Source organism: Trachemys scripta, chromosome 2, assembly GCF_013100865.1.
Source record: "Trachemys scripta elegans isolate TJP31775 chromosome 2, CAS_Tse_1.0, whole genome shotgun sequence".
In the NCBI taxonomy this organism is placed as follows: Eukaryota; Metazoa; Chordata; order Testudines; family Emydidae; genus Trachemys; species Trachemys scripta.
The window spans coordinates 210,679,744-210,699,833 of NC_048299.1; the positions used below are offsets into that span (position 1 = coordinate 210,679,744).

At 43.3% G+C, this 20,090-nt stretch overlaps 1 protein-coding gene across 1 annotated transcript in view; it reads left to right on the top strand.

The window, feature by feature from the left end:
- The first annotated feature begins 611 nt into the window (after positions 1-611).
- MAPRE2 (microtubule associated protein RP/EB family member 2) overlaps positions 612-20,090 on the top strand; it is a 145,482-nt gene continuing 126,003 nt past the window's right edge. Inside the window, exon 1 of the mRNA XM_034762886.1 lies at positions 612-776. The gene's annotated coding sequence lies outside the window, so the exon portion shown is untranslated. The remainder of the gene's footprint in view (positions 777-20,090) is intronic.

Genomic DNA, 20,090 nt, shown 5'->3' on the forward strand with positions numbered 1-20,090 from the left:
CGGAATGCCAACAGTGAGACTCTGTGCAGGAGTAACTTGATTTTTGAGCGTCACTCTTGCACGATCCTGTCCTTAGATTGTAAGATCCTGAGGTCAGGGACCTTGTTGTCTCACTGTAAAGCGCTTAAGCTTAGGCTGGTGCTACAGCGCAATAATAGAGAAGGAAGGGAAATACGGCAGCTCTGTTTAGAAGCGTGGCAAGTTGTTCATTTGGGGATCTTTTTCCTATGAATGAAAATGTATCAATCGCCCCTGGCACGATATTCTGTTGCCGGGAGAGGTTTTGGGAGCTAGATGCATGTTTTTGCTGGCTTTCTCGAGGTGCCACGGCTGAGACGTTTCCATTTAGCTGCCCTTCCATACAGGCCTTGTAACGCAGCAACCCAGGCCCAACGTTACGGAGAAAAAGCAAACATCAGGCTTCCCGGGCTCCCCCATCGCCGAGAATGGGCCCGGAGATAAGGCAGGGAGGGCGGGTGGCTGCTCACAGCTGTGACAAAGCCATTCCTCCGCCACTCGCCGGCACGCACTCTCCTCCCTCCTCCCCACTTCCTCTCCAGGCGGGGCGAATCTGCCCCCGCGCTCCGCTCTCCTCCCATCCCCGGAGCGCTCCAGAGCCCAGCGGCAGCCAAGGGCTTGCCCGGTTGGTTCACGTGGCTCTCGGGGTGGAGCGGCTGGCAAAGCGCAGGGGGTGGGTGGAGACAACAAAGCCCAGCTGTCAGCGGCCAGGCAGAGGGAAAGCGGCGGCGGCGGCGGCCCGGGAGGAGGCAGGTGAGGTGAGTCAAGTGCATTTAAAGCAGTACAGGCGCCTGGGCGGGGTGTGAGGGGCGCATGGCCAGGCGCAGCGGCTGGAGGGTGCAAGAAGTTGCATTTGCTCAGAGCCGCTGTTCCTCGCCTCCACAGATGCTGCTGTGCGGACTGCCGCCCAGCTTTAACCCCTTGCCGCCCGGGAGCCAGGGACCAGCTCGCAGTCCCCTCCGCACCAGGGTGAAAGGTGCTGTGAGGGGAAGAGGCGCTGCCACGTTGGCAGAGCGCGAGGTGGAGGGAGTCACAGGACAGATCCCCAGCGCTCGCCCCCCGGGAAGGAGGGGGGGGGGGGACTGGCAGAACCATCCCTTCTGCAGAAAGTGCCTCGCCCAGCAGGGTGTTTGCGGCTGGGCAAGCCGCGCGGGCGGGGCGGGCTCTGCCCAGCAGCACCGGTAGGGACCGGAGTGGGAGACACGTGAGTTGCACTGGGCTGAGCTGTCAAGAGGCGGCTAAGGTACAAAGCGCGCCTGGCAGGAAGTACAGCCGCTGGGGTCACCCGGCGCGCGGGGTGGCTTGTCTTCCCCCCCCACACCCCCTTTGCAGCGTGCATCGCTTTGCTTTCTTTACAGGCGTGCAGGGAGCGGGGGTCCCTGGAGGAGGCGAAGAGTTTGGAGTCTTCGTCTCCAACCTCTGCCAGGCAGCTGTCTAACCTGCCCTGAGCGCTATGCGGTTTCACTGGGCACACGGGTTTGTTTGCCATAGTTATCTATTTTAAGATGTGCGCTCAGTTTGGAGAGCAAGTCTAGCAAATACATTCGTCGCCCATGTGTGGAGGTTTCCGCTTGATTTGGAGAAGGGTATGGGAGGGAGGGAGGTTTTCGGCTAATGTCAAGCTTACAGGAAAAGTTCACTTCTTCAAACCGGTCTCTTCTTGGGGAAGTCCCCTTAACAGCTAAAGCCCGGTAGGAAGTAGACCCCGTGTGTCAGCTAAAGTGTAGGCGGCTGCAGCACCGAAATAGTTTTCTGCTGTGTATTCCAGTACTTAAACTACAGAGCCATGCTGTGTGCATCCAGGGTTCTGCTGGAGAGGGAAACAAATCTTTTGCTGTATTGAGCTAAGGTGCATCCCAGGAGTAGTTGGGATTATTTGAGTTTGAAGTCCGTTTCCTGCAAAGGCTTTTATTTGTGGCCAGATTTTATCATTCAAAGAGAGACAGTGTAATAAAAGATTCGGTTGATACAGGGCACAGCTGTTTGAACATTAACTGGTGTGACCTCACCAGCTAGTTAACATCCATAATTCCCTTGTGTGCTGAAACAGCTGATGTGTCTTCTCCCCTGCTGGTCTCCTGGCCTGTGTCTATCTAGACTAGACTTCTTCAGGAAATATTCCACTGTTCAACTGCTGCTAGTGCACCCCACCAATGATAGCAATGATGGCAGTACTAGGGCTGTCTAGTGTAAGCAGGGTACTGACAGGATACTGTTGCTGGAACATTTCTTTAGAGTAAGTGTGAGTCTGAAAATAAACCAGCTACAGCACATGTTGCAGAGTTTACTAGACTTAAAAAGAAGGCTTACAATATGTTCTTTGGCATGGGATATGCATATAAGAGTAACTTCTACTGACATAGGTATCAGAAAGACTCAGCTTTGATTTAGTTTTTACCATCACTACTGGGGTGCTTGAAATCCCCATCTGTCATTTATGCTCCTATTTTGGTCTTTCTAAAAAAGGTGTGTAGTCTTGTAAACAAACAAGCAGATTAATATAACTGCCTAAGGTTATTTAAAGAGCCCTGATATTGCTTTCATGTCCTTTTTTTTAAAAAAAAAAATCTGATTTGAGACCTTGAACTTCTTGTCACAAGGTAATTATACATATAACAACCTCATCAGAGCTCTTCCATAGTAGTTTTCTGCCTTATTTACATTCTAATATTTTGGGAAACCTCTGACTTCCATTTTGACTGGTGCTCGTCGGCTGATGCTAGCAATGGTGGGAGTGCTACTGTAGACAGGGCTCAGGTGGTCACTTGGTTTTTACCACTAACCAAGCAGGGTTAATAGTACTGTGGTAAAAATGCTGCTAGTGCAATGATGGGAGATCTCTTTTTTTAAAAAGCTAGTATGGACAGTCTTTATTTGTAGGTCTGAAAGGACTCTACAAAGGATGTGTAAGTATTCTTATAGTTGAGGAAACTGAGGCACAGAAGGGCTAAATGATCCTGTGATACATGATAGATCATTACGAGAGCCAGAATTCCCCACTCCTGGACTTGACTCCAAGTCCAGTGCTCTATCCACTAACCTGTGCTGCTTATTTAAGCTAGCAATTCAGCAAATATTGTAGTGTATAGTGAATGTTACATAGGCATTGAGTTTCAGGGTACATGGAAATTCAAGAGTTTTATCATTTAAGAGAAGGTTGCCATCATTGATATGATACAAGAAACATTCTGGGTGAGTCTATGATTAGCTCCTTACTGTGGCTCAAAAGGTTTCACATTGCTGTGCCATTAAAGAGGACTCGTTCCTTCTGCATTAATTTAAGTTACTGCAGTATATATCCATTTGAGCATTGCTGCTAATTCTATAATTACTGTCCAAGGCAGGTTTCTGCACTTCAGGTAAGAGAAGTGTAAAAGGAACCCTTCAGAATGCTGATTAATAGGAAAGATCAGTGACAGGTAAATCTTATTACAGGGAATACACCTAAGAGAGCCTGATGAATCAGCATGTTGCATTCAATGATGAGGTGTGTAGCCATCACAGCACAGAAAGTTACAATAATAACAGTAGGGGTATTAACACAATGGAAGCTGCAAACTGTACATGCAATTAGAGTATGTGATGTTTGTAAAATAGTTCCTCCCATTTGCTAACTATATTTTGCCACTGCTCATCTGTTTGTTTCATTCACAGATCTCTTTTAATAATGCAGAAAAGACCTCATTGTTTCTGTGGTGAATGGTGAAAATATGAAAACTTGTTCTCTGGACTGATATTTCCTTTTACCTGCCTCTCTTCAAATTGTGGGGTGTAAAAACGGAAGACACGTGGGCTTTAATAATGTTATAAAGCCATAATGTAAGCAACAAGAAACCTAAAGAGAGATTCTGTATTACCTAGTGTGGCTATGCCACTCAGCTCCGCTGCACTGTCAGTGGTGGATGGGGTCCCTGAGCCATTTAAAATCGCCCAGGGGATGTGCATGGGGGGGGGCACACCCGGGGGCAGAAGGTGGGGCCAAGGGAGAGACCCAGCCTCAAACATTGCTGGAGCCAGGCTCCAGGCCAGGAATATTCCTGTTGCCCAGGCACCATGGGCCCATATAACTCGCCACCTATGCCTTGTAGCATTGGATTCAACATGACTAGGTGCCTGTTTGATTTACCTACATACTCTAAGTTGAAATCTAAGTTGAAAGAGACCCGAGATGTGCAAGTATTTTTCTATGACCTCACTTTATGGGGTGTGCCATGACTTAATTTGACCTAGTTTGGCAAACAGCTCTAACTGGCTGGACTGGAACTTTCTGATGCTGAATATAGATAAAGCTGCAGTTTTGTTTTGTGTGTGTGTTTTTTTTTTTTTTTTTTTTTTTAAGGTTTTGGCAATTGACCATCTGTCTGGTGATTTGTTCTTTCAAGGTTAATTCTTCCTGCATAATTTCTGTTTCAGTGATAAGGAACAAGAGTCTTCTGTAATGCCTTTGCTTCTCATTAGTGCTCTTGCCAGATGGTGTTTAGTTGCCAGATTTGTTTAACATTTCAAACTTTAAATCTGACTCTACCTGGAGCTAAAACTCTGGGTCATGCTTTCATTTCTCATCTTGACTGTTACAATTCCAAACAATCTCCACTGCTTATCTCTGTCTCTTCTGACCAGTGCTTCCAGTCCCTGAGTTCAACTACAACTTTAATTGACCACTTCCCGAATCACTAGTTAAGTTTCTGGGCAGGAAACTGAATTCACTACCACTGAAACATATTCCAATTTCAACCTTGATCAGTCACTTTTAAAGGGTCTTCAAACTCAATGTAATTTTAGCTACAAAATGTCATTCATAGGTATTTGTCTTTAAAGTAACCAGTGCCCCAGACTTCCCCCTCTTCTTAAATGGAGGAAGTTTCAAACATGTAATTGCCTCCCTTGTGACTCCTATACAGTCAAATCTCTCAAAATTGTTTCTAATTCTTTTAAAGAACTTCAAGTAACTTGTCAAGCTATTCAATGGTAAATGGAAAATAATGCTATGTCATATTAAGTTTCCAGTTGTCTCATAAGAATTGGGCTGGATCAGTTTTTGTAGGAGACACCTAAGAAAAATGTAGATGTTGCTCAAAGTAGTGTTGATGACTCTGTAGGTAGAACTGTTCCCTCTGAGTCATTAATGAATCAGATGCACCACCATGCCATAGTGGGGCAGTTTTGTCTCTGGGTGAGGCTTACCTGAGATCTTGACTACTAGCTTATTAAAAGTTTCATGATACTTTCCATGAGGACAGCCATACACATCTATGTCCTGGCCCAATTATTCTGACTGCATGGATTCTTATGACTTCAGTTGGAGTTGATTTTTTTCCCCCCTTAAGCAATGGGGATCATGTGCATTTGTCCATTTTCACATGGGGCAGGGGCATAAGTGGCTTCTGATTTAGGATTCTGCAATTTTAGAATTTAGATGCAGATTCTATCAGTCAGTATTTCATGGGAAGTCAGCTTCTTCAGCTACTGCTGATGTGATGGGCAGACTATCTCAAGTTTCTGCAGCTTAAGCAGAAGTGGTTTTTTTGTTTGTTTGTTTTTTGTTTGTTTTTTTTAAATAACTAGTTTCTGGGTAAGTGTTATACATTTTAGAGGGTCCAAAAGCCTGTAATAACCAATGTTCCATTCAGACTGTAAGGGATAAAAATGTAGGCATGAAAAATGTTTTAGCCCTCAATAGCACACAACATATGGAAATCACAAGCATTCAGTTTGTAGCGGTTATCACCTTACCATGGAAAACACCACACAACACTGGTAAACTGCTGTGAAAGAGGATTCCCTGCACAGATCTGAGGGGTGAGAAGAATGTGTTACACTTAAGGTGATCAGAGATGAGCCTTAGCTAGAACAGTTCAGATGTTTAAGTAAATCCATTTATGGATTTAGCTGTGAAACCCTTTTTATTAAAAAAAAAAAACACTTAAAAGAAAACCACCTGCTTTTGATCTCAGCACATATTCCTACAGTTGTGCAACACTTGGAAGGGACAATATGAAACGGCAGAGCATACCATAATGGCTCGTAGAACTACTCTTTCTTCCAGTGGAATCTTATACAGAATGTGCCTTCATGTAATCACCATCTTTCACTTAAATTGCACTCCAATTTATTTATGAGACGGAGGGTAGTTTCACAGATAGAACTGACTGGAAGTCAGAAAATGTGGGATCTGTTCCTGGTTGTGCCAGAGCCACTGTGACCCTTGGAAAGCAGTGTCACATTTCACTGCACCTCAACTTCCCTATCTGAGAGGTGGGGATACCTCTACCCTTCCTCAGCCTTCAAGTCCAGGCAAATACCATGTTCCTACTTATACCTCTGCATCTATTTCCTTCTATTCCCCCATCTTGCTTTATTTACTCTGCTATGGTTGAGGGCATTCTGTGCCAAAAAATTAGACATTCAGCACACAATATTATAAAATTCTGCAAATTTTGTCAAATGTGGAGGCTCCAGCATGGCATTGGGCACAGATGTCTGGCTGCACAGAGGATGGAGATCATTGTGCAGCTCCCCTCCCCCAGGACACAGACTCTGCGGTGAGGCTATAACCAAACCTGGCACAGCACAAGGACTGGCCCTGTCCCTCTGTGCCAGGTGCACCAGGTATGGACAGGTGGGCTCAGCAAAGCAGGATCCAAGTGTGGATGGGCTTATTGTGGGGGGGATCCAGGTGTGGATTGAGAGGGTTCTGTCTGGGGAAATCTGTGTGCAGGTAGCTCAGTGTGGGAGCCAGATGCAGGGGGGGGGGGATCTGGCTGCACAGGGGCTTGTGGGGGAGGGGAGTCTGGGTGCAACAGTAATGAGACTCTGCAGGGGGGGTCCAGGTGAAGGTGGTTGGGGCTCAGAGTGAGGATGAAGCAGGGGTATGGAGAGTTTGGGGGAGGGGGGGGTCCAGATGCTGGGGGAGTGGGACTCAGTGGGGTGGGGATCCAGGAGCAGCTGGTGGAGGTTAGTAGGGAGGGTATCCAGATGTGGGTGGCTTGTTGGGGTGGTCAAGATGTAGGGGGAGTGGGGCTCATTGGGGGGGGCATGAGGCTCAGTGGGAGGGTCTGGGTATGAGGGAGACTGGATGCATGAGGGTTGGGCAGAGGAGGGAGCAGTTCCCTATACAGTGATTCCTCTCCCTGCAGCTGAGGAGTGATGGATTCAGGAAGCACAGGGGGGAGGGAGTTTGCAGAGCTTCCTACAGCCAGTGGAGAAATCTGGAGGTGGGTCTGACACAGCCCCAGCTGCCATGCAGCAGAAGAGGAAGTCCCATCCTCCCCCACCCAGTCAGGACTAGCAGCTGAGCCTGGCACAGGGTAGGAGCCACTAACTGGGTCTTCCCCTGTCCCATAGTGATTTACCTTTCTGCCAGCTATCCTGGGCACCTGAAACATACAGCTGGGGAAGGCTGCATGACCGCTCTTGTTGCTTCCCTGTCAGAAAATCATTTTTCTGCAGAGAAGCAAAGAAATCTGCAGGAAACAAATTCTGCACATGCACAGTGACACAGAATTCTCCCAGAGTACTCTGCACAACTATTCTCTGTGCATGTTTCCATATTCTAGTCTTCTTGCCTTCCTTCTGACCACTCCTTAGGTTAGAAACTATCTCAGTCTTGTTTATTACCACCCATGGATTCAAATCCCAGCTTAAAACATACACCTGCAAAGCCTTTTATCTACCAGTTAAATATATACTATTAAAAGAATGAGTTTTGTCATTGTGGAGAGCAGTGATTGGTTCATTAAGATTGACTTGCTTGCTCCTTGGCCGTCTGTAGATTACTGTGTTCAATGCTGATACTAAAAAATATTTGGGACAATTTTAACTAAGACTGAGAAGGAAAACAGCATCCATTTTGCTCAGCGCAGTAGCTTAAAAGTTCAGAATAAGTATTAATACAGTGAGTCAACGAATCCAGCTTCATCATGGTAGACATTGTGAAATTTAGTCTTGGACTCATGCAGGGGAAATAATATTTATTACAGCAGCAATGCAACACCGCTAGAAGAGATTTTAAACTGATTCTCAATGTGCTTCAACAACATTGACAATACTAGTAATAAATTATTCACATTTTAGGGATGAAACAGGTATTAAGTATTTAAAACTGCTCTAGTTTTCCATTGGATTCCTGAACTGTCAGTGTCAGAGATAACATCCGTTAACAAGATGGCTACTTTCAATATGCTTAAATACAAAATTGTTTATGGTGGCAAAAGTTTGTTGTGGTGTACTTTTTGGGGGGGGGGGAGAAATAAATACATTTCCCCACTATCACCACCACCATAGGCACATAAGCACCTTTTCTTTCTAAATAAATTGGAAATCTTGTGGGCATGCCTACACCACTAATGTTAATGGGAGCTAAATTAACCCATCAAGGAGATACCAAACCAGAGGCTCTGTAAATAGACTAGGCATATAGGGGATATTTTTAATTCCGAGCTCCTACCTTATCAGGCTTACTGCTGAAACAGGAACTCAAGTTACCAGACTGCTCCAACAAAACAAGATAACTTCTCCTGGCACTCAATACTCTGAATAGCATCATAAGCATTGGAATCTTTCTAGCTGGCTTAATGGCCAAAGCAAAATGTCCAACTATTAATAGCTGCATTACTGATCAATAGATTAAAGTGGTAGGACTATATTAAAGCTAATTGATAGTTTAAAATATTTTTAAAGATAGATATACAAGGCACTGATTAAGAGTATAGGATTTGTTTGATGACCTGCTTTAGTTAAGGGTTTCACTTGTTTGAGAGAGTTCTATAACTTGAGCTTTTAACCCGGATATTGATTGTGGTGAGTCAGATCTTGATCAGTATGAATTTTGGTAACGTTTTAAAGTCATCATAAGAAAGAGAATCAGATACTTTCCCCTCTGCAACTCCACATTCTCCAGTTCCAAGGATCCCTTCACCCATATTCACAACCCACACTGCCAGCGCCTTACTTCAGCAACCATAATCCTTCTGGACTGCACTCATTGCAGAAAGCAGTAAGTTTGGAAGTACAGGAGCACTAGTCACAGTGTTCAAATAAGTTATTGTGATTAGGGCTGGCCAGAAAATTCCATTCTGTGAACATTGTCAAGGTTTTGAAAATGGCCTTTGTTCCAATGCAGAACAAAAATAAGACCTTTAAATATTTTGTGGAAAAAATAGGACATCCCCTCCCCCCATCCCAAATAGCTCCATATCCCCATGATGAGGACATTGGCCTGTGAGTGGGAAACCAAAGTTCATGTCCCTGCTTCAGAGCAGAGTTTTTCAATCCGGCAGAACCAGGACTTGCACCTGGGTCTCCTACATCACGAGCCAGTCCCTTAACCATCAGGCTGTAGAGTGGAGAGTCTTTCCTTTCTTCCAACCCTCCCACTCCCTCCCAAATATCCTGGGCCTGCAAAACCCAATGAAATTTTGAACAGGTATGTTTCCACTAAATATTTTGATTTTGGCACAACAGCATTTTTTCCAATAGAAAAATGTTTTATCAATTTTTTTTTGTGGGGGGGGGTGAGCTCTAGTCATGAGGATGATGCTTAGACCTCAGGGATCCAGGGACAAACCCCAGAAAGAAAGCTAGAGATCAGCATTTCTGCACCAGAGATAGTTTGCTCCTCTGATCCCCTCTCACCTGATGGATTGTTCTCTGTGGATCCCTCCAGTTTGCCCCCTCAATCTGTACCTTCCTTCTGTGGTTTCCTGCTCATAATTCTGCCTTTGCCTGGATACTTCAAAAGTGACTCTTCCAGCAGAGTCAGTTTCATCCTCAATTTCTTATAGTCAGCACATAGTCCTGCACATGCCATTGGTGCTCAGCTTGGTAATCAGCACTTGCTGCTTTGCCTGAACGTGTTGCCAAATGAGGAAACAGACACACAAAGGAGCACTCATGTTACAGCATGGATTTTCAACCTGGCCCCACTCTACCTCTGTGTATGGAACCTGTCAGTACTACTCCTCAGCCAAGGAGGTTACTCATGTGGATGCTCCACTTTACCCAATTCAGGAGTTAAGCACATAGCTGTCATATCACCCCAGGTCCTACTGGCCCATGGAGTGGAAGGTTGGAAATGGAAATATAATCTAGATCTTCCACATGGCACTGGAGACTCTTGGTACTAGATTGGTTCTACAGTTTAATTATTAAACACTGCCATTTCAGTCCCTAATGGGGTCACGGTTCTAATGGTATTTAAATTCTCTTACAATGTTAGTCTGCTCCTGGAAGTTTTGTACTTAATCCTATAGACTCTGAATGGGATAGCTAGCAGAAATCAAATTGATTTCAATAGAATTCCATGCTAGATTTTACTGTTGTGCATTCTCAGACTTAGTCAACACTAAAAAAGGTTTGTGCCTATAGTTGTACTAGTAAACCCTTCTAATACAGATGCAGCTTCTACTGACAAAAAATGCTTTACCAAGTCTTCAAAGGAAATAAGCCATACTGACAACATGACTCTTTTGCTCATATAACTGCATCTAAACTAGGGGTTTTGCCACTATAAAAGTGACATTAAAATCATCCTAATCATAAACATTTATAAAAGTTTCTAGCGAAGACTTGGCCTTAGCATCAAGATCAAGGTTGTAAAAGTCTCCGAAGATGACTCTAAAAACATTAAATATGGAAGGTAAGTATGGCTTTTAGCAACAGAAATAGTTGATCCTTTACAAATTAAGGTCTAATTTGTTCTGGGATCTCCCCAGCCTAATATTTCAAACAGCATGGGCCTCAATTACATAGTGTACTGTAGTAGCAACAGAAGGTAACAGTGCACAATTTTATCATCAAAAACAAAATTAATATTCACACCACATCTGACTTTTAACTTTGCCTTCCTCCCACAACATGTCTCCCCAAATCCTATAATCCCCCCCCCCCATATGGTTCCCCCACTATCATTGGGAAAGAACAGCAACTAAAAGTAAATGGGAATTCCACCGATTATACAGAATTTGACCCACATCAGCAGTACCTGGGGGGGGGAATATTATTATTTGTACTATCACAGCACCAATCATGGATCAGTACCCCATTGTACTAGGCCCTGTGCTAACACAGAACAAAAAAACAATCTCTTCTCCAAAGAGAAATCTAAGGAAGAAGCTTGCCCCAGGACTACAGCTCCACTGTCAGAAAACCTTAAAACCATGACAAAGAAAATAACTTGTATATTTCTCACAATGCACCAGTACTCAGACATGTATGTAAAGTCTTTATCTACCTTTGCTTCAATATTTTAATATATTTATCTTCACAACACCTCTGTGAGGTAAGGAAATACTATCATCCCCACGAGATATAGACCGGAAACTAACCCACAGAGAGGGTAGAGCCCACATAGTTAAAATGTATTTAGCCACGTAGCTCTTATTGACTTCAATGGGAGTTAGGTGCCTAAATACTTGTGAGGATCTGGGTTTAAGTGACTTGCCCAAGATCACACAGAAAATGTGTGGTGGAGCAGGGAATCAAGCCAGAGTCTCAAGTGCCAGGCTAGTGTCCTAACCACTAGATCAGCCTTCCTTTTATCAAATTTAATTCAAATTATTAGCACTAAGTTAGAGGAAATTACTAAAACAAGGTTTCGTAATGGGCAGCGTACGTAGCTCTGCAGAGCAATCCGGTCTTTGAATTTATATACTCATTTTCTTCTTCCTTACACTGTGCTCAGTTTCTGGCCGGGGACAGCGCAATAGAATGTGGTCTCCTCCCCCAAATTAGCATTCAGCAACAACCAATCTCTAAACAAAGTGAACTGCTTTTATAGCTCAGCTAAACTCTGCTGAATTTAATAATTCAAACACCAAAGAAGGCCAAATTATGAGCGTTCAGCCACAGAGAGCGAGACGTGGGTCATCTATGCTGAATGTTTTATAAGAAACTAGGTTTAAATTCAAAAAAGTATTTGACATCACTTTTTCAGCGCTGTAGAAACCCTGCAGTAGAAATAGTGAAAGTTAGTACCATAGCAGAGCTTCCTGTTGTCATGAAGATTTCTTCTTTTTTCAAACGGACATTTCGAGTCAGAGCTTTTTCGGAGGCGGGGGGAAGGGCACTAAGTTGAGTGCTCTGATCCTAAAAACGCATATTGGAATTTTCATTAACTTGTAAAGGCCAATTTAATATTTACAGAGAAACGCTCAGTGTCCTTCTGCTGGGAAGGGCTATATATTTTTCTTTCAATGCCTAGCTTTATTTAAAAAAATTCTAAAGAATTTGGGGAGAGCTGACTGTTACTAATTCCGAAACAAAACTCATTTCTTCACACAAAAGGAAAGATCAGAAATGTTGACTGTTGTAACAGCCATTACTTGTTCAGATCTTGTTAACAAGTGCATAATCACCTAAGCACTGCCTTGAAAGCATACCAGATGATAGTCAGAAACACTGGAAGCATGGCTGGAATCCTGCCAGGCAGCTCAAGGACTCAGATTTCACACTAGATCTCCTGCAGAAGTATCAGGATGACCTCACTTATTTAATAGAAGCATAAACTAATAGTCAAAATAAAGGGCTACAAATACAGAAGATAATTTAAGACAACAGTGGTGGTGACTAGAAGTCCTGAAAAGATAGACAATACTATTGTTGATGAAAGATGGTTACACTAGACTAGAAAGCCACTGAAAATAGCCATCTTGGTGAAGTTTCTCCCAAAGTAGCTCAGTACAATGATTCAATAGCATAGATCAGTGACTTTGCTTATATCACAGGCTATAGAGATAAAAGCTTATTAATAAGGATCTTTTTCACCCTGTGCTGAGGTTGACCATGGAGCACCACAAAGCAAACAGATGCATTAAGTGATCTGTGTAGTGTGCGTCTTTAAAAGTGCATAAAAAGTTAGACAATAAAACCTGCTAGAGAGAGCCATAGCTACAACACTTTAGCCACAACCTTCTTGATTTTTGCAAAATAGTCAAGCCTCAAAACTAGTATTACTTCCCAAATTGCCCCCATGAGCACACACAGTAAAAGTAACTGTAGACTAGTCAGTCATTCATTTACCCCACCCCAGGTAACTCAAATACTGTACCTAATAAGCTCACAGAATTCTAAGTGGCTGCTTAAAAATCTTTTTATAGCTCCTCCCAAATTCTGGGTGGGATTAGGGGGTGGAGCTAGCCCTTTAGCTCTGCCCCATAGCCAGGTTCATAAAAGGGGGTGCTTTTCTGGGGAAATCTACTAGTGAATAGTAACTTGAGTGTTTGGTACTGAGGTTTTCTTTACCCTACTTCCTTACTGCTGCTCTCATGCCAAAACACTGTAAATCATCCTCCAGTGGGGATGATTCTTTAAATAGCTCTCTAAATATATCTTATAGTCAGCAATGTAAGGTAAGTCATGGAGCTTGCTTTACTGCTTCTCCTTCCCTTTTTATATAAAATAATTGCCCTGCCCTTAGATCTTTTAAAGGTAAATACAACTTGGCTTTCCTTCTACAGTATATTAAAGGCTCTCTATTTTTTCTGCTACCTGAATTTGAGTTTTGTTCTCCATAGCCCTTGCTCTCTATAAAGCTAACTCAGGGCAAAATTTAAGCTTTAAAAACAACAACAAAAACCCTTAAACTAACAACTGGGTTCTACTTTCTACAAGCCCTGTCTGAATATCTGGGACTAATGAAGGCTAATGCACAACACCCTCCCCATGTGATCAAGATAGATTAATGTGGCTTTCATGACTGTTACACCTAAGATACACCAGTCATAATTTCTTCTTGTGTTTAATTACATAACTGTAGCTTAGTCAGTGCTCTTTAATTCTTTCCTGGAACTGTCTGATAACTTTTGGCTTGGAGTGTACCACAGTATTTTTGTGTACTTCTACATACAATAGTTTGTGACTTGGCCCCTTTGATAAACAATTTATTTCTTTGACTGAGATCAAGTGCTGTAAGAGGCTGCTAATGGAAATGGGAGTCTGTGTGGGTGGAAAAGGGACTGCTTGTGAGCTCTTTGGTACTTTGCTCTACCTGTCTTACAGTAATTTGGTGACTCAGCTGCTTCTGAATTGAGCTGTGGTACTATTCTACCCTCTCCTGATACAGCCACCTGTAAAACAAAACTATTTCTGTGTATTGTGCAATGGTCTTTTTGCCTTGTTTAGAGTGCCCCATAATACAAAGTACATTTTTTGTTGTATGTAAAACTTGACTAGGATATTACATGGTAGTTAGTGGATAGCCGAGCCCTCTAAATATTGTATCAGGCAGGGGTGCTGGAACAGTGGAGACCTGGGGCCCAGGGCTCCCTCACTTTTTACTGGCTGTAAGGGTGAGCAATGGGGGTTGGGGGGCGGAGAGGAGTGAGCAGGGGGGTGGTCTTTGGGGAGAAGGGGCAGGGCCACAGTTTAGGCACCTGTGGACCCCCCACTTTTAGGATGCTTCCGCTGCTCCTGGCATAGGGTAAAATGCCAATGGTTGCTTACAAGGGTAGGATGAATGGACAGGCACCCCCCCACGACCACTGTTTCCCAGTTATACACTTAGTTGTCAGGGTATCCCATGTAACCCTCATGCTCACACCACTTCTTCCTACACACAGATCTTGGCAAACAACTCTGACTTCAGCTTCTTGTAGCTGCTAAAACTTTCCACACATTGCAAGAGTCATGCGCTCTGTTCCTGTCCTTCTCCCAGTCCCTGACTTTACCTGTATCTGCCAGTGAAAAAATGCTCCTACCCGGCTCTGAATTGCAAAATTTTCCTGCAATCTCCTCATAAGTACCCTCAACTCGACCTCCTCTAGCTGATAAATCCTTCTATTTCCCCCCATCAGTGACAAGCACTACTAAAGTGTAGATAGACCTGTGAATTGGTGTAGTTAGTTCTAAAGGTCATAAGTCCTCTTTACAAACTCACATGCTGTGGTTTGGTGGCATTGACTGACAGGTTTTTAGTTGGTGTAGATTTGAGAAAACAAGTGGATTTGAGAAAACAAGCACATTTCTTGACTGCAATAATTGAACTAACACATTTGTCTGGCTGTGCTGGAAGGACAGGAGACACTGGATGTGGTTTGATTAGGCCACAACTTTATTCCTAAATGCCTGGGAGTACCTGATGGATGGAATTGTACAGTGATGATAATTTCATAATCATTTATATATACCCCAGGGGTAAGGGAGACTGCTGTCAGCCCTCCCTCTTTACCCATCCTAGTCCTGCTGCTGGGACCTTCCCACCCCTCCCCCTAATGAGAGTTAAGGGGGAGCTATAAAGGAGCAGGGGGTTGACTCCCTGTTATACCAGTCATAGGAGCCCTGACTCCCCTGTTTCTGTCTCTTTAAAAAATACCTCCTTTAAATCCTCTACCAATCCATTTTATCTGATCACCCTGTCCCTTTCCTATGTAGCACATGCCCTGAACAGCCACCCTGTGCTTACGTAATGAGTGGCAACATCATAGCCTACCCCCATTTCATGTCTGCCCCTACTAAGCCCCCAACTTTCTGTGGAGAAGGCAGGGAAAAAACCTCACCTCACCTGGGCCAATCTGTCAGTGAGGGGGAAAATTCCTTCCAAACCCCCCTCCCTTAAAGGAGTGACTATTGTAATACCTTCAGCAGATCATGACAAACCTGGGAGGGAGGGTGCTGCTCTGCATGGGCCAGGTAAAAGGGCTTTTCCTGCACCAGCATGGACCTAAATAATCTCCCCTCTTCTCTGGTCACCCCTGGGGGGGTTGGGTCAGCATCCCCACACTGACGGGTATGAAGCTGCTGCAGCATGTCACTCTGTCTCTCTAGCCCTTAAAAGGGAACACACCTTTTCCAGCAAGCCAGACAACAGCCCCCTCTGTGCAGTGAGGTCATTATCCACCTTACTGATGCTGCGTGTTTGTTTGTTTTTTTTCAACTATACCATCATTAAACTTGTAGTGTGTTTATCTTCAATTATGTGGACAGTATTGTCCCCTACCATCAATATTAATATATGTGACTTATTCTGAGGGCTGATGCACAATGTTGTAATAATAAAATGTCAATAGCTGAGAAGGTAGAGTATCAGTCTAATAGCATAACAATCCCATGCAGATGAGCTCTGTTGGCTTGTTCTGATACCAGCTGTCTTGATACTCTTGGGCAATGCAGTTAGGTTGTTTGTGGGCATTTTTAATTGCATGGTATTTGATTTTAGTCAGTGCTTAGATGGCTTCCAATACATGCTCTGTAAATTGATATAGGACTAAATTTTCAACAGTGACAAGTTAATTTGGGGTGCCTCTGTTTTGGGATGCTCAGGTTGATCTTCAAGTGGAGTGCCCCAGGGACCAGTCCCAGGGCCGGTTTTGTTCAACATTGTAATTAATGATCTGGATGATGGGATGGATTGCACCCTCAGTACGTTCGCAGATGACACTAAGCTGGGGGAGAGGTACATATACTGAAGAGTACGGATAGGGTCCAGAGTGACCTAGACAAATCTGAGGATTGGGCCAAAAGAAATCTGATGTTCAATAAGAACAAGTGCAGAGTCCTGCATTAGGACGGAAGAATCCCATGCACCGCTACAGGCTGGGGACCGACTAGCTAAGCGGCAGTTCTGTAGAAAAGGACCTGGGGATTACAGTGGACGAGAAGCTGGATATGAGTCAACAGTATGCACTTGTTGCCAAGAAGGCTAACAGCATTTTGGGCTGTATTAGGAGCATTGGCAGCAGATCGAGGGAAGTGATTATTCCCCTCTATTTGGCACCAGTGAGGCCACATCTGGAGTATTGCGGGCAGTTTTGGGTCCCCCACTACAGAAAGGATGTGGACAAAATGGAGGGAGTCCAGCAGAGGGCAACAAAAATGATTAGGGGGCTGGGGCACATGACTTACGAGGAGAGGCTGAGGGAACCGGGCTTATTTTGTCTGCAGAAGAGAAGAGTGAGGAGGGATTTGATAGCAGCCTTCAACTACCTGAAGTGGGGTTCCAAAGAGGTCTAACTATCAAAGCTTGTCTATCTTTTTCAAAACCTTATATGCCTTGTCACCTTTAGGGTGCATGTTTTGTGAAATTTTTATATATATATATATATATATTCCGTAAATATTTTTTGGAAAATATATTTATATAATATGTACACAACTTTAATGTTTGAATGATTCGTTCTCATGCAGGATGCTAAAAAGCCTCCAAGGTAATTATAGGAAAGCCCAAGAGAACTGTTTTGTTTGCTAAGTAATAAATGTGAAAAAAAAAATAGCCAGGACAACTTAGATTACAGTAATTTATTGCATGTGCACTATCAAAGGACAACAATGAAATGTGAAAGAATGACCTTGCAATCTGGACTATCCCCAATAAATCACATTGCATACTAATATTTACCCTGCTCTTCACATTAAAATAATGTTTTAATAATATATATTAATAAAATAATAATAATTGCTATCAGAATATCCAAGCAAGGACAGCTGGCTTTAGTGTTTTTGGTTGGACCCTCAAGCCATTTTTTCTCTTTCTCTCCGTCATGATCACACTGCTGTGTTCAGGGCCAATCTGTAGATTTTAGAAAAGGTTATTGAGAGTTTCTGGGGCTAGACCCCAAGTTTATTTGACTCATGTTTATGAAGTGTGTGTTAATACTTCTCCTACCAAAGCCCCCAGCTGCAGAAGTGGAGCCCAGCTGCTTTAGCTGGAGTCCATGCATTGTTGACAATGGTTAAAACAATTCTGAGGGACAATTGCCCAAATAAACTGGAGGTCTGGAGTATGCCAGGTCCTTAGCTCAGGAGGGCTTTGTGTGCATTCTGGTGAACTTCATCTCTAAAGTGTCTCACATTGTCACAACCATTTTTGAATTAAGGACATTGAGACACTCATTATGATTTGACTAAGCTCACAGTGGAAGCCAGTGTTAGAACTGAGATTAGAACACAGGAGTACCATGCTCTCATTTCTGTATTTAGTCCACTAGATCACACTGCCTCGCATGCTATTTAGGAGCCTCTCCTTGTGGACAAAGTCACTAACATTAATATGTAGCGTAGGAGCTAGCTCAGCTACCTGAAGCTTCAGGGGGGAGCTTGCATCACCCTAGTGCCTTTGGTGGAAACCTGGGTGTTTTTTGCCATCTCTCTCATTGACTGCAATGATCTGCATTCCTCAAAGCAATCAAGAGATTTGTTGGCATCAGCACAAGGGACTCTTCATATGCTGTGATCTTCTGGGGGGAAAGTAGTGGTGAAATTCTAACCCTTATGAATGTTTTACATTTGTTTTTACATTTTCAACCCTGTCTTCCTAAGGCAGAGGACTAGAAATTTAGCTCAATATTTTCCAATGAGAGCGCAGTCTAAATCCACATTTCCACACCTAAATAAAGTAGCCTCATATTCAGAAGTGCTGAGCTGACTTCAATGGGAGCTGCAAGTGTGCAGCACCTCTGAAAACTTGGCTGCTTAGTTGTGTGCTTAAATGTAGGCACCCAAGCTGAAAAATAATGATTCTCCTTTTTAATGAAATCTAAGGTCCTTCAAATTTCTAGGTTCCTGAAATCAAGGAAACTTCACAGATCCTAATGCCAGCTCTGGATTCAAGCTTGAGCAAAGCTTACTTCATATCACTGAACTCTCCTAAAATAATAGCTTTTTCCATGTGCTTCAAACCAGCTGTGTATGAAGCATATAAGGGTCCTATCACTGTGCTACTATTACACCTACAACTTGCATGAGAAGGGTGTTCTTGCATTTCCCTGGTCACATCATTGGACCAGTCATTCTATTGGAGAGGCTTTTACTTTATGATGTGCTCTCACTTCAGAGTCCTGTGTATCTAACCAAAGACACCTCAAAGAACAGCAACAGAAAAACTAAGGAGACATTCTTATTCTCCCTGAAGTGTTTGAGACAGTCATAGAAATTTATGGAGATTGGTGCCAGATTAACATGTCAGCCAACCTCCCCTGTCTCTTGTGTTGTTGCAGACTGCCACTAGAATTGGGATTTTTTTAAACTTTAATTCTGGTGGCAGTATCTTTTTTTTCCCCATCTCCTAGCCATGCAAATAAGCCACTATTCCTATCACAAAGCAGAATCCTTAAGTTCAGCCTTGTAGCATCTTATGGAAAGCAGACGTCAACACTGTTAAACAAGACTATAAGAATATTTAGTACCACTCTGAATATCACTGGATAAAAATTTCTAAAAATGGGTATACCAGCCAGTCACCCAGCGATCTGGTGAAATGTCGCTTAACCAGAGACACATATGAAGAGTATTTGTCAAAAATTTGAAGGCCACATTAGTGAAAGGTTGTGACTAGTATCACATGCACAACCTTAATATTTAGAATGATGTATCAGCTCTGTTGCAGTAAAACTCTTCATTGTGGTTCAGGGGCTACAAGTGACGCATGAAAATGGTCAGATAGAGAAATACTATAATGCGGTTCTCCAGTGACAGGGAACTTATTATGTGGCTTATGGAATTGTGGATTTGCTGGACAACAAGAAATGTTTGTCTGACTGATGGTAGCTTTATCATTTGTCTTTATTTGAAAGGAACTAGTAGCTACTGGTACCGCTTTTTGTCAGTCAAAACAATAAGTCTCACAGAAGGGCTGGAAGGAGTGCTCATCTCTCACAGTATTCCCTATGAATGAGTTAGAAAAACTCTAACCACCTCCTTGTGGGTTTGCTTCTTGAATTGTAGATCATACTGTGTTCCACTCAATTCAATGGAGGAAATAAAAATGCAAAGATTAGTTCTTGACCTTATGGTATAGCCTTGAGAAATCTCTTCTCATGTTAACTTCTCCTCCCCCTATCCTGTCTAGGAATTGAAAGCTCAGATAAGGCATTTTTTATTATAAGTAGTTTCCAACCTAAGATGTTAATGTCTGTTTGCAACCTCTGTCACTTGTAGACTTGGTATGACTTGTTATGCAAGCTGGTTTACATGAGAAACAGACTGACCAGAGTATTTCATAAATGTAATGGTCATTTGAAACTATGTTGCCTGGTGGAGTTTGATTTTTAATTACCCCATACTGCAGCGGTCCTTTAAGGAACTCTCTCAGGATATTTTAAACTCCTTTTAGCTTGGGGCTAGATTGAGATCCCTTGCTCACA